At 39.4% G+C, this 22,936-nt stretch overlaps 1 long non-coding RNA gene and 1 pseudogene across 1 annotated transcript in view; one reads left to right on the plus strand and one right to left on the minus strand.

Moving 5' to 3' along the window:
* The window catches only part of LOC132346142 (uncharacterized), a 129,661-nt gene that overhangs the window by 81,149 nt on the left and 25,576 nt on the right, over nt 1-22,936 (minus strand). The window contains exon 4 of the long non-coding RNA XR_009495883.1: nt 11,766-11,859. This is a non-coding gene — a long non-coding RNA (uncharacterized lncRNA). The remainder of the gene's footprint in view (nt 1-11,765; nt 11,860-22,936) is intronic.
* LOC514725 (hydroxyacyl-coenzyme A dehydrogenase, mitochondrial-like) lies at nt 2,301-3,576 on the plus strand (annotated as a pseudogene).

Below are 22,936 nucleotides of genomic sequence, written 5' to 3' on the forward strand. Positions count from 1 at the left end.
ATTTTTAAGAGTTTATTTGAGAAAAAAATCAATTCAAATCAGGTAGCACTTTAACTTGAAAGTAGGAGCGCTCCCTCTGCAGAAATAAGAGGAAAGACTTTCATAGAGAAGATGCAGAATCAAAGGTAGGAAATTATTTGATTGGCTATCGCTTAAGTGTTGGGTTTCCCTGTGGCTCAGCAGCAAAGAATCCACCTGCAATTCAGGAGACACAGGTTCAGTCCCTGGGTCAAGAAGATCCTCTGGAGGAGGCCATGGCAACCCACTCCAGTATTCTTGCCTGGAGAATCCCATGGGCAGAGGAACTTGGTGAGGCTGCAGTCCATAGCATCGCAAAGAATTGGACATGACTAAATGACTAAGCATGCATGCACACACAGCTTAAGTGTTTGCTTTATTCTGAAAAGGCTTGTTGATTGGCAGTCCTTAGGTTTTTATTTCTTAACCTTGAGGCGTTTGTAGGCTTAGGTTTTGGTTTGCTTACATAGGTTGCTAAGGTTGAAGCACCTCAATCTAATGGCCTCCTTGTTCACTTTATTTTATAATTCCCCCATTTTGGACATCTTTGCATACATGAGAAATTGACCAAAAATTTGTTATTAGCAACATTCTCACTCACCATCAGGGTTGTTTTTGTCTCATTGTGAAACTTATAGGTTATAATGTCAGATTCATGGAAAAATTGTCTTCGCTGTTCATCTTGTTTTTGTTTGTCCAGGCTCAGAGAGACCACCTGATTCACTGCTGGTGGCTGCAAATGGGTGTTTAAGACCCTTGAGAGAATACCACGCACAAGAGAGACTGCAATAATGACTATCAGGAGGATAAAACCAACAGACTGAATTACTACTCTTAGCCAGAAGGCCCTATGAACCAAATCAGTTCATTATCAAATAAATCAGGAAATATACCTGAAGGAGTGTGAACTTGATTTAGCCAAATGGTGTGTTTGTTAATTTCTTGTATTTTGCTACAGTATCAGAGGTATTGATGCAGGCACAGCAGGTAATATCTGCCACAGCAGAGACTCCTCCTTGTTCAGCCAGTAAGTAATCTAAAGCAATCTGATTATCTAAAACCACCTTAGCAAGAAAGTCTAGTGACTTCTGTTGTACAGATGTGGCCTTAGCAATAGATTCAAGGATAATTCAGAGTTAAGGTGTATTTTCTTCCCAAGCATTGACAAAGAGAAAGCACACATTGGGAAAAGGCAAAAAGAAATAAAGGTTTCATATTGAAGATGAAAATCTTGCTCTGAGATCTTCAGAAAGCTGTCTGCCTCAAGATGCCATCTGCCTCTGAGGAAGAACATCTCTAATCAATTTTAATATTAGATTTTAGCTGGTATATAAGTCCAAGAATCTGGAGAAGCCATTTGTAATTGGGCAGTGCAGACACAAGGTTCAAGTCTGACTGCAGTCTCAATAGTGAGGAGGACCAGGTAGAGTACTTTCCAACAAAATTCAAGGGCAAATATTGTTCTTAGTGATTCCAAATCAGAAGGTGGGAGAAAAGTCAGACACATTAGTTTGGAGAGTCATAGCCAAGTATTTGAGGAAATTAGAATAATTCAGGATCTAGTTTGGTTTACAGGTACATGACAAAACAATTCATAGGACCAGAATTTAATATCCACAAGACTGTGCTATAGTTTCCTATTGAAACTTAATTTTCTCTTCTGTACAGTCATCATCATTTCTATCAGATACTCATGGTAAGACTGATTTGTTTTAAACTTGACCTGACTATTTGCATAAGTGAAGCAAAAAATAGTGATTGACCCTATAGACTTTGTTTAAATCATCTTTGCTGGAACTTTTCATGAGGAATCTCAAATTGGACTTTTAAAATCTCTTGAGGCTAAGAAGCCAAGCCCAGAACACCATCAGGCTTTACCTGTGATCTCTATAGAGAGATAGAGAGATTTGGGTTGATTCCACTTTTCTCAAGGTCCCCAAAATATCCTGAGAGTTTTAGGGCTTCCAGGAAGTGACCTTTCTTCCTTACTTTGTAAGGCTTGGAATTCTGTAAACTAGTTTTCCAAGGGGCTTTATTGGTTCCAGAAATTCAACCTTAGTTCCTTTAACCTATCTGTACATATGTGATTTTATGCACATCATTTATAGAGATGACATTCCAGTCAAAGTCCAAAGTCTTGATAATGTAATCAGTGTTTCTAATTGTGTCCTGTTATAATAAAACAGGTTCCTATTAAACTTATGCAAATAACTATACTACCCTGAAAATAAGAATATTCAATAATTTCCTGAATTCTGGAGGGATCAGGAAGGGGGAAAAAATAAATGTTTCAATTCTGTTAACAAAAGTATATGTGCCAAACTACTATAATTCATAGATTGATTAAGAGAAGAGGAATCATTCTCTGCCAGGTCTTGTCCCTGTTGCTGCCTTCACCACCTGCACTATGGCTTTCATAACCTGGCAATTCATGCGTTCCATGTCCTCCTCCTCCACCGCCATGGCCTCGACAAAGAAAATCCTCATCAAGCACGTGACGGTCATCAGCGGTGGGCTGATGGGCTCCAGAATTGCCCAGGTTGCTGCAGCAACTGACCACACAGTAGTGCTGGTGGACCAAACAGAGGACATCCTGGCAAAATCTAGAAAGGGTATCGAGGAAAGTCTTCAGAAAGTGGCCAAGAAGAAGTCTGCAGAAAACCCAAAGAGTGCTGATAAATTTGTGGCAAAGACTCTGAGCAGCATATCACCCAGCATGGGTGCGGCATCCGTGGTCCACAGCACAGACCTGGTAGTGGAGGCCATTGTAGAGAATCTGCAGGTGACAAACGAGCTCTTCAAAAGGCTAGACAAGTTTGCTGTGGAACACACAATCTTTGCCAGCAACACTTCTTCATTGCAGATCACAAGCCTAGCCAATTACACCAAGAGACAGGACCAGTTCACTGGGCTCCATTTCTTCAACCCAGTGCCTTTGATGAAGTTTGTGGAGGTCATTAAAACACCAATGACCAGCCAGAAGACCTTTGAATCTCTGCTAGACCTCAGCAAAGCCCTGGGAAAGCATCCTGTTGCTTGCAAGGACACACCTGGATTTATTATGAACCGTCTTCTGGTGCCATACCTCATAGAAGCAGTCAGGCTGTATGAATGAGGTGACATGTCCAAGGAAGACATCGATACTGCTAAGAAGCCAGGTGCCAGGTATCCCATGGGTCCATTTGAGTGCCTCGATTATGTTGGGCTGTATACTACAAAGTTCATCCTGGATGGTTGGCATGAAATGGATTCAAAGAACCCCCTGTTTCAGCCAGCCCATCCCTGAATAAGTTGGTAGCAGAGAATAAGTTTGGCAAGAAGACTGGAGATGGATATTACAAATACAAGTGAGCAGCTTCTCTGGCTCCAGGATGAAACCCCGTAAGCACATATGAGCAACTCCCCAAGTGCCCGATCATAAGAGACTACTATCAGCAACCATATGACAAAAAAATAGACAACTTGGAAGAAATGGACAAATTCTTAGAAAAGTATAACCTTCCAAAACTGAGCCAGGAAGAAATAGAAAATCTTAACAGACCCATCACAAGCACAGAAATCAAAACTGTAATCAAAAATCTTCCAACAAACAAAAGCCCAGGACCAGATGGCATCACAGGTGAATTCTACCAAAAATTTAGAGAAGAATTAACACCTATCCTACTCAAACTCTTCCAGAAAATTACAGAGGAAGGTAAACTGCCAAACTCATTCTATGAGGCCACCCACCATCACCCTAATACCAAAACCAAATAAAGATGCCACAAGAAAAGAAAACTACAGGCCAATATCACTGATGAACATAGATGCAAAAATCCTCAACAAAATTCTAGCAAACAGAATCCAACAACATATTAAAAAGATCATACATCATGACCAAGTGGGCTTTATCCCAAGGATGCAAGGATTCTTCAATATTGGCAAATCAATCAATGTGATACACCACATTAACAAATTGGAAGATAAAAACCATATGAATATCTCAATAGATGCATATAAAGCCTTTGACAAATTCAACATCAATTTATGATAAAAAACCCTCCAGAAAGCAGGCATAGAAGGAACATACCTCAACTTAATAAAAGCCATATATGATAAACCCACAGCAAACATTATCTTCAATGGTGAAAAATTGAAAGCATTTCCCATAAAGTCAGGAACAAGACAAGGGTGCCCACACTCACCACTGCCATTCAACACAGTTTTGGAAGTTTTAGCCACAGTAATCAGTGAACAAAAAGAAATAAGAGGAATCCAGATTGGAAAAGTAGAAATAAAACTCTCACTGTTTGCAGATGACATGATCCTCTACATAGAAAACTCTAAAGCCACCACCAGAAAATTACTAGAGCTAATTAATGAATATAGTAAAGTTGTAGGTTATAAAATTAATACACATAAATCCCTTGCATTCCTATATACTAACAATGAGAAAACAGAAAGAGAAATTAAGGAAACAATTCCACTCACCATTGTGATGAAAAGAATAAAATACTTAGGAATAAATCTACCTAAAGAAACAAAAGACCTATATATAGAAAACTATAAAACACTGATGAAAGAATCAAAGATGACACAAATACATGGAGAAATATACCATGTTCATGGATTGAAAGAATCAATATAGTGAAAATGAGTATACTACCCAAAACAATCTATAGATTCAATGCAATCCCTATCAAGCTACCAATGGTATTTTTCAGAGAACTAGAACAAATAATTTCACAACATGTATGGAAATACAGAAAACCTCTAAAAGCCAAAGCAATCTTGAGGAAGAAGAACGGAACTGGAGGAATCAACCTGACTGACTTCAGACTATATTACAAAGCTACAGTCATCAAGACAGTATGGTACTGGCACAAAGACAAAAATATAGATCAATGGAACAAAATAGAAAGCCCAGAGATATATCCATGCACCTATGGACACCTTATCTTTTAAAAAGAAGGCAAGAATATACAATGGAGAAAAGACAATCTCTTTAACAAGTGGTGCTGGGGAAACTGGTCAACCAACTGTAAAAGAATGAAACTAGAACACTTTCTAACACCATACACAAAAATAAACTCAAAATGGATTAAAGATTAAACATAAGATCAGAAACTATAAAACTTCTAGAGGAAAACATAGGCAAGGCACTAGAGAGTGTCAGAGACATAAATCACAGCAGTATCCTCTATGACCCACCTCCCAAAGTAATGGAAATAAAAGCAAAAATAAACAAATGGGACCTAATTAAACCTAAAAGCTTTTGCACAACAAAGGAAACTATAAGCAAGGTGAAAAGACAGCCTTCAGAATGGGAGAAAATAATAGCAAATAAAGCAACTGACAAACAACTAATCTCAAAAATATACAAGCAGCTCATGCAGCTCAATACCAGAAAAAGAAATGACCCAATCAAAAAATGGGCCAAAGAACTAAACAGACATTTCTCCAAAGAGGACATGCAGATGGCTAACAAACACATGAAAAGATGCTCAACATCACTCATTATCAGAGAAATGCAAATCAAAACCACAATAAGGTACCATCTTATGCTGGTGAGAATGGCAAATTCTACAAACAATAAATACTGGAAAGGGTGCAGAGAAAAGGAACCCTCTTACAGTGTTGGTGGGAATGCAAACTAGTACAGCCACTATGGAGAACAGTGTGGAGATTCCTTAAAAAATTGGAACTCGAACTGCCATACAACCCAGCAATCCTACTGCTGGGCATACACTGAGGAAACCACAATTGAAAGAGACATATGTACCCCAATGTTTATCACAGCACTGTTTACAATAGCAGGACATGTAAGCAACCTAGATGTCCATTGGCAGATGAATGGATAAGAAAGCAGTGGTACATATACACAATGGAATATTACTCAGCTATTAAAAAGAACACATTTGAATCAGTACTAATGAGGTGCATGAAACTGGAGCCTATTATACAGAGTGAAGTAAGCCAGAAGGAAAAACACCAATACAGTATATTAATACATATATATGGAGTTTAGAAAGATGGTAACGATGACCCTATATGCAAGATGGCAAAAGAGACACAGATATAAAGAAGACTTTTGGACTCTGTGGAGAAGGCAAGGGCGGGATGATTTGAGAGAATAGCATTGAAACATGTATATTACCATATGTGAAATAGATCACCAGTCCAAGTTTGATGCATGAAACAGAGCACTCAAAGCCAGTGCACTGGCACAACCCTGAGAGATGGGATGGGGAGGGAGGAGGGAAGGGGGGTTCAGAATGGGAGACACATGTACACCCATGGCTGATTCATGTCAGTGTATGGCAAAAACCACTACAATATTGTAAAGCAATTAGCCTCCAATTAAAATTAATTAATTAATTTAAAAAAAAAGAAAGGAGGGATCAGGCAGGGGAAAAAAAATAAATGTTTCAATTCTGTTAACAAAAGTATATATGCCAAACTACTATAAATCATAGAGAGATTAAGAGCAAAAAGGAAAAGATTTCCTTAAACTTAGAAAGCCGAAACATTAAAGAAACAGCAATCTTTCTAACAAAAACTCATGAAAACTTACAATCATCCTTATCTATTCAGTCAGTCCATGGTTATTAATTCTTGTGCTTGAATCCAGTTTTTCCTATAAGGTTCTAGAAATTATTACCCAGTTCAGCAATATGATCATAAAGTTATCAGAAATCTGTACTCTAGGATATTTAACAGAGTCCTTTCAATAAATCTCTCTGAAAATAAAGTCTTCTATAAAAGGATGAAAATAAAACAATAACTGTCTACAAAAAACTTGAAAAAAACAGCAATGGTTAAACATATGATGAGAGTTTGATATAAAAGTATAGTTATTTCTATAGCATACAACAGTTTAAAATAACAATTGAACAATGAAAGTATTGACCAATTTCTATGAACTGCAATTTCTGGAGTATCTATATTAGTAACATATATCTGTACACATATAACTTGAGGTTTATCATCACTTCTTATTTGATAATGCCTCTTTGGTAAGTTAATAATTTAACATACCAAATAAACCTAATCAGTTCAATATCTCTCTTGCACAAGGTAAGACACAAGTCCTTTGAGATTTCTCAGGGACCCCCCAGGAATTCTCAAAGTTAGTTTATCGTCAAAAAGATTCCATTTAGAATATGATATGGGGAAGTTGTCAAAATGGCAAAAGGCTTTTATATTTGATTATGTAAAACCACAGGTAATTATGAAATAATACTCAGTTATCTATTCAACCAAAGTGACAGTAGAAGATCGTAAAGGCAAATACAGAAGGTTATATGGTTAAAAAAAAAAAAAAAACTTTTTCTCTTAATATTGAGAAAACTCAGTTCTCCCATGTAATCAAAAACTTGATAAAGACAGTATGAAGCCTAGAAAATTTATTTTGATAAGACACTCAAAATCTATGCTTTTTAAGCAGACTACTCAAAGGGTAAAGAAAACTCTTTCAGAATCACTGTCAAGAGCAGACCAATAGTCCAAAGAAACAGTTCTTTTAACATCAGATCAGATCAGATCAGATCAGTTGCTCAGTCGTGTCCAACTCTTTGCGACCCCATGAATTGCAGCACGCCAGGCCTCCCTGTCCATCACCAACTCCCGGAGTTCACTCAGACTCACGTCCATCGAGTCAGTGATGCCATCCAGCCATCTCATCCTCTGGCGTCCCCTTCTCCTCCTGCCCCCAATCCCTCCCAGCATCAGAGTCTTTTCCAATGAGTCAACTCTTCGCATGAGGTGGCCAAAGTACTGGAGTTTCAGCTTTAGCATCATTCCTTCCAAAGAAATCCCAGGGCTGATCTCCTTCAGAATGGACTGGCTGGATCTCCTTGTAGTCCAAGGGACTCTCAAGAGTCTTCTCCAACACCACAATTCAAAAGCATCAATTCTTCGGCACTCAGCCTTCTTCACAGTCCAACTCTCACATCCATACATGACCACAGGAAAAACCATAGCCTTGACTAGATGGACCTCTGTTGGCAAAGTAATGTCTCTGCTTTTGAATATGTTATCTAGGTTAGTCATAACTTTCCTTCCAAGGAGTAAGTGTCTTTTAATTTCATGGCTGCAGTCACCATCTGCAGTGATTTTGGAGCCCCCAAAAATTAAGTCTGACACTGTTTCCACTGTTTCCCCATCTATTTCCCATGAAGTGATGGGACCGGATGCCATGATCTTCGTTTTCTGAATGTTGAGCTTTAAGCCAACTTTTTCACTCTCCACTTTCACCTTCATCGAGAGGCTTTTTAGTTCCTCTTCACTTTCTGCCATAAGGGTGGTGTCATCTGCATATCTGAGGTTATTGATATTTCTCCCGGCAATCTTGATTCCAGCTTGTGCTTCTTCCAGTCCAGTGTTTCTCATGATGTACTCTGCATATAAGTTAAATAAGCAGGGTAACAATATACAGCCTTGACGTACTCCTTTTCCTATTTGGAACCAGTCTGTTGTTCCATGTCCAGTTCTAACTGTTGCTTCCTGACCTGCATACAAATTTATCAAGAGGCAGATCAGGTGGTCTGGTATTCCCATCTCCTTCAGAATTTTCCACAGTTTATTGTGATCCACACAGTCAAAGGCTTTGGCATAGTCAAGAAAGCAGAAATAGATGTTTTTCTGGAACTCTCTTTCTTTTTTGATGATCCAGGGGATGTTGGCAATTTGATCTCTGGTTCCTCTGCCTTTTCTAAAACCAGCTTGTACATCAGGAAGTTCACGGTTCACATATTGCTGAAGCCTGGCTTGGAGAATTTTGAGCATTACTTTACTAGCATGTGAGATGAGTGCAATTGTGTGGTGGTTTGAGCATTCTTTGGCATTGCCTTTCTTTGGGATTGGAATGAAAACTGCCCTTTTCCAGTCCTGTGGCCACTGCTGAGTTTTCCAAATTTGCTGGCATACTGAGTGCAGTACTTTCACAGCATCATCTTTTAACATAGAGACAACCAAATTCTAATTTTGTACCAGGATATTTTTATATTAAGACTCATTCTTAAAACATTTAAATAAATCTAACCCACTCTTAGCCATCTTGACCATTCATAAAATTTCTTTTCCAAGACTCTTTTTCCATAAATTTTCTATAATGAAGTCGCTCAGTCATGCCTGACTCTTAGCGACCCTATGGACTGCTGCCCAAAGGCTCCTCCATCCATGGGATTTCCCAGGCAAGAGTACTGGAGTGGGGTGCCATTGCCTTCTCTTCTATAACTGTCCTATATTTTTTCCTCCTTCTTAGTCTGGAACAACCAGTCATCCTACTTAGGGCAAAATGATTTTTTCCCTTAACAACAACAACATGCCATTTATATCTTGGCTTATCCCAAAAATGCACTCTACTTTTCTTATGTACTCTTCATACATAGCTACTTCCCTTCATCCTTATTTCTAGAAGTTTTAATTACATGTATTGATTATAAGTCTTGGCTGTCAGAAACCAAAATACCTTAAATTCCTCTAACAAAATACCAAAAGTAGATTAGCTTATGTTCAGTAATTAATGCTTCAGTATTTTATCTTATTTGGAAACAATCTAGATATCCAATGAATATGCTTTATTTAACTTAATATAACTTTAATGTTTCAAGTTACCAAAAAGATTTTGGAAACTATTTTTATGTACGTGAATGTGAACGTGAAGTCACTCAGTCGTGTCTGACTCTTTGCGACCCCAGGGACTGTAGCCTACCAGGCTCCTCTGTCCATGGGATTTTCCAGGCAGTAGTACTGGAGTGGATTGAAACATAATTATTATTGTAAAGTTTTTAAATAAACGTTTATTTTATTTGGGCTTCCCTGGTGGCTTAGAGGTTAAAGCGTCTGCCTGCAATGCTGGAGACCTGGGTTCAATCCCTGGGTCTGGAAGATCCCCTGGAGAAGGAAATGGTAACCCACTCCAGTATTATATTATTTACTCTTATTTAAATTTCTTATTCTTAACAATTACATTTGGGTTACTCATAAAAATTTCATGAGACAGTAAACAACCATCATCATAAGGAATTTTTCTTGCTGACAAACTTTATAACACATAACATGAGCTTATCTGATTTTTGGCAAATCCAAGTAGAATAAAAGTTTCATGTCTGCATTATGTTTAATCTTGATAACTCCAAAGACATGCCTATTTTAATTAAAGCAACACTTAAACCAGTTTTTATTTGCTAAAGATTATTCCAAATCATGAGAACTTGAAAATCATTCGAGTTATTTTCTATAATTCAGGGGAATACTTAATTTATATACATGTTTATTTTTCCTTAAGCCGATTAAATAGAGCTCTTTTACAAATTTTGGAAACACTATCCATGGGTAGAAAAACCACACATCTATAACATATGTATATAGACATATATAAACATATAGACAGACTGAAACAGAGATCCTACAGATTTCATTTTAAAATCTTAGTCATGAGACAAGTACAATAATGCAAAACTCACTAGTTTATAAAAGAACAGTTGGATCTGAATTGTGTTTCAGGAAGATGAAAATAATTTGAAGTTTCCTGCTCAAAAGGCTTAAGCTTTTTACTAATATTTGTGGAGAAGACTTTTAACAATTTTATTCACCTAGTTTCCAGATAGCTTCCTTTTTCTTTCTGATAAGAATTACCCCACAGAAGTTTGCATTTCAAAGAGATGGCTCTTGGTTCTTAGAGAAGACCTGGTAGAACATTTACACCTCAAAGGCACAGAGAAAGGATGTAAGTTCCTCCAAAAGGACTTTTGTTTCCTAAGTCAAGACCTTTTTACAGTATCTGCAGACCTTTGAGATGAATAGGGGATGTTTGGGGATTGGTAAAAAGGATAGGTGAGCTTTGAATTGCTTCTAGAGCTATAATTCTGTTCTATAGAGTTCATTTGTCAGGCAAGTACAGTTGTTTTTAATTCCTCAAAGAACTGAGTTGCAATCTGGATGATATCAAGGAATTGCCCCACCCACCGAAATATTATCTTCAATTTTCTTATATATAACGTAAAAGAATTCCATCTAAGATGGAAATCAAAAGATTTCTGTGTTCTAGATTTAGAGTTATGTGTCTTTGGAATGCTTCAGTAAATTCTTCCACAATGGCTTCAAAAGTAAATTCTTCTTCAATGGTTTTGTTTTGTTTTTTCCCCTTGTGGGCATGTAATTTCATTCTAAGTTAGGGGGAAAGGTCTTTAAAATTTTTCTATCAAACTTTGAATATCAGTTTCCAGTTTGCCCAACTTCTGCCCATAGAATTCATGTTTAAAAAATCTTTCAAATATCTTTTTACCAGGTTTTACTTGGGACAAACAGTAAATATTCTGGCAGTATTGAACATTTTTTCTTAAAAAAAAAAAAAGGTATACCTACTAAGTGACTCAAAACCAAACCAAGTAAGGCTTACCCATGGATACAAGAGGCATTCCCTAAGAGGGTGCAAAAGATGCAGCCTTCCCAAGATCCAGAACCGCTACTAAAGACAACCAAAAGGAGGCATGATTTAGCCAGTTCCCATGAGATGGGCAACAGTTCACAGGATACTAACCACAAATGGCAGAAAGTCAAGTTCTGAGGACACCAAACAATACAAAGAAGAAAAAATAGCCCTCCTTGGGAGGGAAAGAACCTATAACCAAAGTATACTCCAAAAACAAGTGTCAGGAGTCTGAGTTTGAAAAGAAAAGGACAACATGAAATTTTACCTTCCTCTCTCAACCAGGCCCTATAGACAGATATTTGAAACAGCCGACTTTCATAGAAGTTCTTACCCTTCACCAGCTTCTGCCAGTTTTCCTCGGATTCCATCTGCAAGCTCCAGAGCAAGTGAGATGTCTCAGCAGGTCCCATCTTGGTCACCAGAAACTGTAGAGGAGAAAAAACATTTTTCTCTTTATCTTTTACATTGAATTCTTGGCTAAGATCCCTGTTTCTCTAGGGCATCAAGTAAATTGATAAGCTTATCTAGGTTAAAAGTTTCCTACTGTGGCTACTGTAATTAAGATTATCTTCAGTAAGTTTAATCTACTTGTTCAAACACAAGTGGAGCCATAATTTTTATACAGATAGTTAGCCAGAGTCCCAGGTGGAGGAGTCTCAGAGTCTTTGTAATCATAGGAACCCATATTCTTTCTCTTTTTTTTTTTTTGCCCCCTCTTGAAACAAAGCTTTGATTACCTGAGGCCTAACACTGGACCGAGTACATTTTAAGTTAGCTGCAGCTCAATCTTGGATGCTGTTCAGAAAAAGAAATGTGTATATAAAGTCTGAGAGTTCATAGCACAAAATCTGTGGGGCTCAAGTGAAACCAAATGACTCTGTGGGACCCTCCTAGGCACAAATCCTTTCTGTGTCCTCCATTTCTTATTTTCAGGCAGAAGATTTCAGCCTTCTTCCCTGAGCTCCAAAGGGCAGATTCAAAAGGCTGCTAATCAAGGAATGGAGTGAATGCAGGAACAAGGGAAGAGCAGTCAAGAAATAAAAGTGCAGCCTTGAGACAGGGTCCTGGTTTCTCTTCAAGGAATATATACAATATCTTTGAGTTCTTCTGTTGGAACAAAGGCCCCCATCCAGGTCGAGGATGGTGACTTCAGGCTGAATGCAAGATTATTGGAGCACAACCCTGTTAGCTCACCTCCAACCAATGAGAAGAAAGTCACACACCTTATAGCCCTCACCCCAAATTTTGCCTGTAAAAACTCCCCCTCCCCCCCGAGAAAAGGGAACCCTCTTGCACTGTCGGTGGGAATGTAAATCAATACAGCCACTATGGAAGACAATATGGAGATTCCTTAAAAAAACTAGGAATAAAACTAACATATGACCCAACAATTCCACTACTGAGCATATACCCTGAGAAAACCATAATTGAAAAAGACACATGTACCCCAGTGTTTATTGCAACTCTAGGACATGGAAGCAACCTAGATGTCCACTAATAGAAGTATGGATAAAGAAACTGCAGTACACATATACAATGGACTATTACCCAGCCATAAAAAAACAATGCATTTGAGTCAGTGCTAATGAGGTGGATGAACCTAGATCCTATTATACAAAGTGAAGTAAGTCAGAAAGAGAAAAACAAATATCATATATTAAGGCATATGCATGGACTCTAGAAAGATGGTACTGATGAATCCATTTGCAGTGCAATAAGGGAGACGCAGACACAGAGAACAGACTTATGGACATGGGGTGGGGTGCGGGGAAGAAAGAGTGAGACAAATGGAGAGGGTAGAGTGGAAATATATACACTACCATATGTAAAAATAGAGAGCCAGTGGGAATTTGCTGTATGACTCTGGGAACTAAAACTGGGGCTCTGTAACAGTCTAGAGGTGTGGTGGGATGGAGTAGGAGGTGGGAGGGAGGTTGAAGAAGAAAGAGACATATGTATACCTATTGATTCATGGCCGATTCATGTTGATATACAGCAGAAACCAACACAATATTGTAAAGCAATTATCCTTCAAAAATAAATAAATAAATAATTTTTTGTAAAAACTTCTCCAAACTCACTGGGGAGTTCAGAGGTTTTGAGCACAAGCCACCCATTTTCCTTTCATGGCTCTGCAATAAACCTTTCCCTGCTCCAAACTCTAATAACATTTTGGTTTCTTTGGTCTCACTGCGCATCAGGCACAAACTTGTGTTCAGTAGCACGAATATCTGAAAAGGACTTACTGTGATCTTCAAGAGCAGGAAGAGAACAGTGAGCACTAAGGGAGCAGGGACTTTCTTATGCCTGCTCTATGCTTGTTGCTCCTGGAGGCCATGAGGGCTCTCCACTTACAGCGCCAGAACAGTGAAAAGATGAACTAAAGTATATTAAACATTTTAAGGGTTTGCTTAAGCAAAAACCTATTTAAATCAGGTGATGCCAAATGCCAAGTGCTTAGGAATATTCCATCACTAAGAGCAAGGGTATAAACTTATAGAGAAAGAGCAGAAGCAAAGCCATGAAATTCCTTGATGAGACAATGGTTAAGCATTTGCCTCGTTTGGAAAAAGGTTAGTTGGTTGTTTGTAACTGGCAGTTCTTAGGTGTTGATTTCTTAACCTTGAGGCACTTATAGGCTTAGGTTTTGGTTTGCTTATGTAGGCTGCTAAGGCATCAAGGACCAACTCAGCTTAATGGCTTTCTTATTTAATTAAGTTAACAATATATTCTACTTACAAGTTCTTTATCAGATATGTGTTTTGCAAACATTTTCTTCCAGTCTGTGACTTTTATTTTCCTACTCTTATGAAGGAGTCTAAGTTTTTTATTTTGGTAAAATTGAGTGTTTTAATGAATACTTTTAGTGATATGTCTCAGCAATCCTCGACTAACCCCAAGATCATAAAGATTTCCTCCTGTGTTTTCTTATAGAAGTTTTATAGTTTTAGGTTTCTATTGGTATGACTTCAAGTTCATTAATCTTAGTTTCTTATTATCACTGCCATGTCAAATTACTATATGTATAATGTCAGGGTAAAATAACAATAGATTCAAGAATGCAAGGAATCAGAAGTTTTACTTCCCATGCATCTGTGTTTAAGATGCTATCATAGGACGTGGAATCCTGGGGAAAGGAGCCAACCCAGGGTAAAAATAACAAAAAGTCCTAGATTAAGCTTTGTTCAAAAGACCTAGCCTAGATCAGAGCAAGAAGAAAGAGGGAGAAGGAAGGTTTCCAGAAGAAAGGGGGAATAAGGGAGTATAAGGATGCTAAAAGATTATTGGACATACTCCATTATTTGAAAAATATCATAGTTATACATTGGATAAGTTTTTATATCAAAGGAAAAAAGTTTATAAAGAACATAAAAAAAGAAAATTTAAAAACTGAGCAATAATTAATTGCATAAAAAGAAAAAATTTGTACAAGAAAGGAAGTCTAATAATACTGTGACAGATATTTTGACAATAAAAAATATTTACTTACTTGTAATAATATAAAAACTGTCAGGTAATTAACCAAAAAATGTACTATAACTCAGTTTGGAGAATGGGTAAGTTGGGAAAGGAATTCTAGGGGGATAAATCTTAAATATCACCAGAGAACATTAAGAAATAGTGTCTAAAATTTAAAAAACCAACAATATAAGTGTACTTCTTAGAAATACAGAGGTAGATGCCCAAAGTTAACAGCCGGAAGTATTTGAACTGATTGCTTCCGGGCTGTGGGATGGCAGGGAGGAGGTTTCTGTGGAAGGCTGGAGCTAAGGAACTCTCTCAGAGAGTGAAGAAAGAAAACCAAAGACTGGAAAGTGCTTTATTTTTTCAATGATGTACATACATTACTTTGTTTTCAAAAATTCATTTTTTAAAAGAGTGGTTAAATCAAGCATTTACTATTCAACTGCTTGCCATTGAGTCTTATAAAAGAGCCTTTGGCTAAAGGAAATCAGCAGGGCAATATGGCCACCCAGGGTGAAGCCACTTCCACAGTGTTCGGCTCTTCCTTCATCTTGTGGGAACATCTCATATTCCATTTCCTCTTCAGGCCCTCTTTGACTTCTATTCCCATCTCTGCAATCTTCCCCACCCTAAAGGAGTCCCTGAGAGGCCACTCGGCTCTAAAATTGGAATAAATCACTGCCTTCAAAGGGCAAGTTATGCTTCTGACAGGGTGAACTGCATGAGGGCAGGGTGTGGAAGTGGTGGATTATACTCAAAATGCAGCCAGTTTATTGGACGTGGTGACACCCCAGGAGATGCAGCTCTTCTGCGGGCAGAGGCAGTTCTCTCAGGGTTGCTGGGTGATGGGAACTTGTCTATGGTCTTGTCTGGCTACTCTGTTCAGGGGAGGGGATGTGGTTGGGAAAAACAGCCCTGTTCAGACAATGCAGCAGCTGCCTTGACTAAGAATAGAATCCCATGTTTGATTTGAATTAGCCATTTGAAACAAGAGCAAAACAGCTCTGAAAGTACTACCATCTGTTTTCCTTTAAGGCTGGGTCATAAATAACAAGATGAAAATATATTTCCTGTTCTGGATTTGTGACCTGAACTGCCTTCTCCTGCGTTGTCACTGACCACTTCTGCTATCCACGCATATAACATTCAACGGGCAGCTGTTGGCTGTTGGCTGTAAGGTGGTTAGAATATGTTGGTTTGTTTTTCAGTGTCTATATATGAAGAACTCCTTTATTTCACCCCTCACTTGTTAAATAAGGAAATATAAATAAATTATTCTCTGTATATTTTTTAAAAAGCAATTCATACCAAATAGCCATGTGATCAAACTGCTGCTATTGCCAAGCACAACACTTTTGCTGAAGATTCCTGCCTTGTGGAAGGTTATCTTTCAGGTCAAGGTCAAAGTGAACTAGAAAGTAAGGGAGAAGACAGGGAACTCATTCTGCATCTAGAACTCACTAGCATTGACCTGCCAATCCCAGTAATATGAGGATGCAGAGAATAGAGAAACATCTAGACACAGAGAGAAAGAGAATTCAAAAAAAAAAAAAAGAACAAGAATATTTCTTCTTTCCATGCAGATCATCACACAGTACTTGCATCCTTCTTAGCTGGGACTTCCAGTAATTGTAAACTGTGATCTACCAGCTGTTTCTCCAGTTATCTTTTTAATTTTCATACACACACACACACACACACACACACACACACACACACAAACCCACCTCTTAATTTTGTTTCTTTGATAATTCAAAGGAAAAGGCCACGAAGGCTGGCAGGCCATTCCATTTATGCGCTCAGCCTGGTGAGCTGCCAATATATTCTGGGAGGCATTTCAAATGACAGACACGCAAACATGAAATGTACCATAAAGGGCTGTGGTTTCTGCAAGTTTTAGATCAGCCAGCTGTGAAAGAAACTGTACCTAACAGTGAATATCTCCACATGTTTAAATGCCCTTTTTAAATAATTTCGAAGCAAAAGACTTTTTAAAAGACTTAGAGCAACAGAAATCTTAGAAGGCACATTCCTGAGCTAACGAAGGCACTGAATTGGAGACCTGGTACAAATGCTGGGTGCCCTTGATGAAGCCAGACACTTGGCAGTGATGCATCCAAGCACAGCAGTCGTCACACCATCATCAGCTGAGACTTCATAATAGAAAGACAAGGTTGGGAAACCTGGTCATCTGATGCTTGGACTAATCCCAAATCTTCTGATGGGCTTTCCTGCTGCAGACTAGGCCCATCCAGACCATTCTGGACCATGCTGTCAGATTGAAAAGTGAAAGTGAAGTCACTCAGTAGTGTCCGACTCTTTGCCACCCCCTGGACTATAGCCCACCAGGCTCCTCCGTCCATGGGATTCTCCAGCCAAGAATACTGGAGTGGGTTGCCATTTCCTTCTCCAGGAGATCTTCCCAACCCAGGGATCAAACCCGGGTCTCCCGCATTGCAAACAGATGCTTTACCATCTGAGCCACCAGTTAGTTCAGTTCAGTCGCTCAGTCATGTCCGACACTTTGTGACCCCATGAATCGCAGCAGGCCAGGCCTCCCTGTCCACCACCAACTCTCGGAGTGCATCAAGTCAGTAATGCCATCCAGCCATCTCATCCTCTGTTGTCCCCTTCTCCTCCTGCCCCTAATCCTTCCCAGCATCAGAGTCTTTTCCAATGAGGCAACTCTTCGCATGAGGTGGCCAAAGTAGTGGAGTTTCAGCTTTAGCATCAGTCCTTCCAAAGAACACGCAAGGCTGATCTCCTTTAGAATGGACTGGTTGGATCTCCTTGCAGTCCAAGGGACTCTCAAGAGTCTTCTCCAACACCACAGTTCAAAAGCATCAATTTTTCGGCACTCAGCTTTCTTCACAGTCCAACTCTCGCATCCATACATGACCACTGGAAAAACCATAGCCTTGACTAGACGGACCTTTGTTGGCAAAGTAATGTCTCTGCTTTTCAATATGCTATCTAAGTTAGTCATAAATTTCCTTCCAAGGAGTAAGCGTCTTTTAATTTCATGGCTGCAGTCACCATCTGCAGTGCCACCAGGGAACACTCAAAAAAACAAAACTTCTGAAAACAAAACAACAAACCCTTCCCTCATCCACCATTTTGGCCCACAAGTCCCGAGTCTACCCTCTCAGTCTGGTCTCCCATGGGCACCTGCCCCAGCCACTACTCCTGTACCCTTGCCCCATCTCCCTCCAGAAAGCTGCCAGTCCATCCTCCAGACAGGGTCCCATCACACCTTTCCCAGAGTCTGCTCCACCACCCAGCCCGTGAGAACTCCATGTCAGAACAAAGAGATAAAAATGCTTGAGAAACACAGTATGTTGAGTTCCTTTTGGGGAGTTACTGTGTGTTCATCATAAAAAGACCCTGAGAAACAGGGACCGTTTTGTGTGTTAGCTGCTCAGTCATGTCCAACTCTTAGCGATCCCATGAACTATATCCTGCCAGGCTCCTCTGTCCATGGAATTTTCCAGGCAAGAACACTGGAGTGGGCAGCCATTCCCTCCTCCAGGGGATCTTCCCCACCCAGAGATGGAACCTGGGTCTCCTGCATTGCAAGCAGATGCTTTACCATCTGAGCCACCAGGGAAGCCCCAGGATCATTTTACTCCTAACAAAAGAGGGATTATTTTAGAAACCACTCAGGAAAACATGAACTCAAACTCCATTTCTTTCAGAAAATAACTTCTGAATACTCCATCCCATTGCCCTCACCACTCTGAACCTAGTAAAATTATTGTTTGCACACCTAGGTTCATATATTTGTAATGGCTGATTATGTACAGATGTCAAAATAATATTAATCGTAACCATAATAGATACCATTTAGGAAGAACCCGTTACTTTCCAGCTGCCATACCAGGTGCTTTGTAGATACAACCTCAGTTTATTCAGTTCTAACAACCCTGGAGATAGGTGCCATTATCCGCATTTTACCAATAAGGAGACCAAAGCTCAGAAACTTCAAAGTCTGGGTCACACAGCTAGCAAGCCAGTTCTGGGTCTTTGTGAATCCATACACCAAGCTCTCTTCTAGCATTCTATGCATTCAACTGGATGGCTCATCCTTAAGAATCAGAGACTGCCTTGCTTTTCTGAGTATCAGGCATGTGGTAACTTATCAGCATACATGTCCATTAATAAGATCAGCAATAAAACAACAGACTATACAGATTTATGAGCTTTGTAGATTCAATGTATATTCCACTATTTCCTCCACTGCTCTTTTAAAAAAATCTTTTAAATCTTTATTGAAGAAAATCCTGTATCTCCTAAGATAAATTCTTATTCTAGAATGAACTACCTAATTCTTAAACATGTTTGAAGCCATTACAACTTACTAGCATTCTTAGTAAGGGATGAAAGTAAAGTGAAGTCACTCAGTCGTGTCCGACTCTTTGTGACCCCATGGACTGTAGCCTACCTGGCTCCTCCCTCCATGGGATTCTCCAGGCAAGAGTACTGGAGTGAGTTGCCATTTCCTTCTCTAGGGGATGTTCCCGACCCAGGGATCGAACCCAGGTCTCCCGCATTCCAGGCAGACACTTTAACCTCTGAGCCACCAGGGAAGCCCAGTAAGGCATAGACATCTTTAAAAGAAAAAAAAAAAAACAACTTTGAGCATCCTGCCATAGGCTGGTACACCATAATGGGGCATGCTCAGGACACTCAGTATAGACTGGCAGATGATGACTGCTAGCCTCCTTCCTCTCTGATAAGGAGTAGAATCATAATTGGGTTAAATGCCTCAGTTACGGAGTTGGAGTCCTGGGTGGCACAGAATGGTGACCAAAAGCCAGATACCAGCACCAGACTGCCTGGGTGGAAATCCTAGCTCTTAGATACTGTGACTTTGCACAAGTTACTACACTTCTTGCTTGGCTTTCCCCATAGGTAACACGGGCAGAGCACTGGTGTGAGTAGTAAATAAGGTAATACATGCCAGGTACTCCCAAAGAATGTTTGGCATGCAGGAAACAACGGTGGTTGGATATTTTTACTCTATTCACGAGAGAGGAGCTCTTGGTTGATCAATCCCATAACTATTAAAAAAAAAAACAATAATAAGCTAAATAATATTGAATATTTCTACATGTTAGATACATTCTAAGTGCTTGCTATCAATAGATATCCTCTCATTCATTCCTCTTCACAACCTCGAGGTAATCATTATTTTCGTTCTCATTCTACAGATGGGAACTGAAGGCCAGTGATTAAATAACTTGCCCAAGGCCATTTCATAAGTGATGGTGCTGGACTGAAACCAAGCTCTGCCTGGGTGCAAAGCCCACACTGCTCCTCACCATTTTGTATGCCAACATACACATATACACACAAGGTCATCAGTCATAACAAAGCTATTGTGATGGTGCCTTTGGTCATGCCTTTCTCTGGGCTGCTAAGCTCACCTTATATTGTCCCCAACAACCCAGAGTCTACTCCTCAGTGAGTGAGACTCCTCCTGAGCACCTTCCTGGACACCTGCCTCTTATGTCTGAGCCACAATTAGGATCCCTGGACTCAAACACCCCATCAAGCTCTTTACTGGTTTCATGTCTCTCCAAATCCATGTTGCAACCAAGAGGGAAAAATATCAATACGTTTTATATTTTTATGTCACACAATCCTTAATAAATATTCATGGACTGATGAGCTCATTACTTAGTATATTGAGTTTTAGCTTCCATTTGGGTTTAAGACATTGTCAGTGACAATATTTGGGAGAAATAGTTTTTCTTATAAGACCAGTATAATAAGACCAAGTTGTTATACTCGTGGTTCATCTCTACCACGAGTATAACACCACCATAGTCCTTTCTGTACATTAAATCTTCCTGCCTGTTTTGTTAGGAGGTGTTATATTAAGAGCCATGTGTCCTTCATACTCACTTTTTGTCCAGTTTAGTTTCATTTCAGCATATACACTACATCTTATATCATCAGTAAAAGAAAAAGAACAAAGTTATAGCAGTGTTATTTTTAAAGATAAAGAAAAAATGAGGATTTAAGGATAGGACTTCAAAGTTAATTTACCAAAATCCAACTACATCCTTGACCTGTACAGACCCCAATAAGGCATTAATTACAAAAGGATTAACACTTTTCTCCACTGTAATAATGGAGTCCTCTGTCAATGGAAGGTGATAACAATATTTGCATTCATCCATTAGCATGGGATTCATAAATTATGAGAAAGGTCTTAACACTCTTCCGAAATGAAGTTAAGCAACCGGTGAAGGGAAAGAGATACTTTTATAGTCTAAACGGACTTAAACGATTTTGAAAAAGTCTAGCCCACTCCAGTGTTCTTGCCTGGAGAATCCCAGGGACAGGGGAGCCTGGTGGGCTGCTGTCTATGGGGTCGCACAGAGTCGGACACGACTGAAGTGACTTAGCAGCAGCAGCAGCAGCAACACTTTGTGCTGTGCTCTCTGCAAAACTAGTAGGGGCACCAGGAATGTGTTAACTGGGAATATTTATCCGACTTGCATGAAACTGGTGACACTGCATTGCAACTGAGTCCAACAGTATCATACAAGAAACAATTTCCTTGTTCTTTTGCACTCTGTACCCAGCCTTCCCCTTTCCTCTGCCCACTCTGATGACTGTCCAACTTCAGACTGACTGCAATGACTCAGTGAGAGAGATATAAATAGTTTCTTCCCTGAATGATTCAACATGTTACAGCCATGTTGGAACAGAGAATGCCATCAGCATGGTAAACTTGAGTTATAAACATCTAGAGTTATTTTTTCTTAACTAAATTCTGACACCAGTTCTCCTGCCTATCCCTTGAAATAGGATTTTGCACTTTTTGTGGAATGACACGATGCTTTAAAAATGTAACAAATATAAGAATACTTGGGCCAGGGAAAGAAAAAGGAGGATTTATGAATAGTATACACACCCTCAGTGGAATTTTTCTTACTCTTTGAAGTATGTCTTCCCATCTAGGTCAAGTCAGTAATGCTGCCAAAGTCTTTATGGGCATAAGGAAGCCTTTCACATGCTTATAACCTTGAAAGATGAATGGGAGGCTATCTAAGAACTTTCCTTACATGTTCATTTTTTCCTCCTTGAAAAAGATATTTGATTGAAAATAAAACAGAGTTGACAAAAGTGCCAAATTCCACCATATTTCTGTCTCTGTTTAAACTAGGCTCTTTTTCCTCACACTTCTGAGTTCTTAGGTAACAGAAGGGGACATGGCAGCAGAATGTTAGGGGCTGAGTGTGGGAAGCAGAGGTCTAAGTTGACCCCTCACAATCTTCATCTCCTTGTGTTGTGAACGTGATTGCTACATTTCATGGAGAAAAGAGATTTTGCACACATAATTAAAGTCACTAAGCAGATGACCTTGAACTAATCAAAAAGGAGATTATGTGCAAGAGCCTCAACTAATCACAGGAGACTTTAAAAAAAAAAAAAATGTTTTCTCCAGCTGGTAGCAGAAAAGGAAATAAGGGAGATGCGAAGAGGGAGAGGGATTCAACTTGAGGGAGGTTGGCTATCCCTGTGATGGAAGGAACCATGAGGTAAGGACATGAGTGTGCCATCTAAGAGCTGAGGGTGGTACCTCTCCAGTAATTAGTAAGAAAACAAGGATTTCACTCCTACAAGCACTTGACCTGCAAACAATCTGAATGAGCTTGGACGTGAGATGGGAGAGAAAGAGTCAGGGCACAACCAGTAAAAGAATGACATGACCATTGAGGAAAAGACAAAAACTGGTTAAAACCAACTAAGGGCCAAGATGGCAGAAGATTCAAGTTCCAACAGACCTTGAGCCTCATTGTATGCTTATTGTAACATATTAGCATGCTGAATGACACACCCATAGGTGCCATGACAAATTCCAAAGCTGACCATAAAAGGCCAAAAAGTGGGCAGTGGCCCAATTCCTGGCAATCTCTCCCCCTTCCCCCAAATAGTTGAAATAATCCTCCCACTTGTTAGCATATGAAATTCAGTTCAGTTCAGTCGCTCAGTCGTGTCCGTTTCTTTTCGACCCCATGAATC

This window comes from Bos taurus, chromosome 9 (assembly GCF_002263795.3).
Source record: "Bos taurus isolate L1 Dominette 01449 registration number 42190680 breed Hereford chromosome 9, ARS-UCD2.0, whole genome shotgun sequence".
NCBI classification, from domain to species: domain Eukaryota; kingdom Metazoa; phylum Chordata; class Mammalia; order Artiodactyla; family Bovidae; genus Bos; species Bos taurus.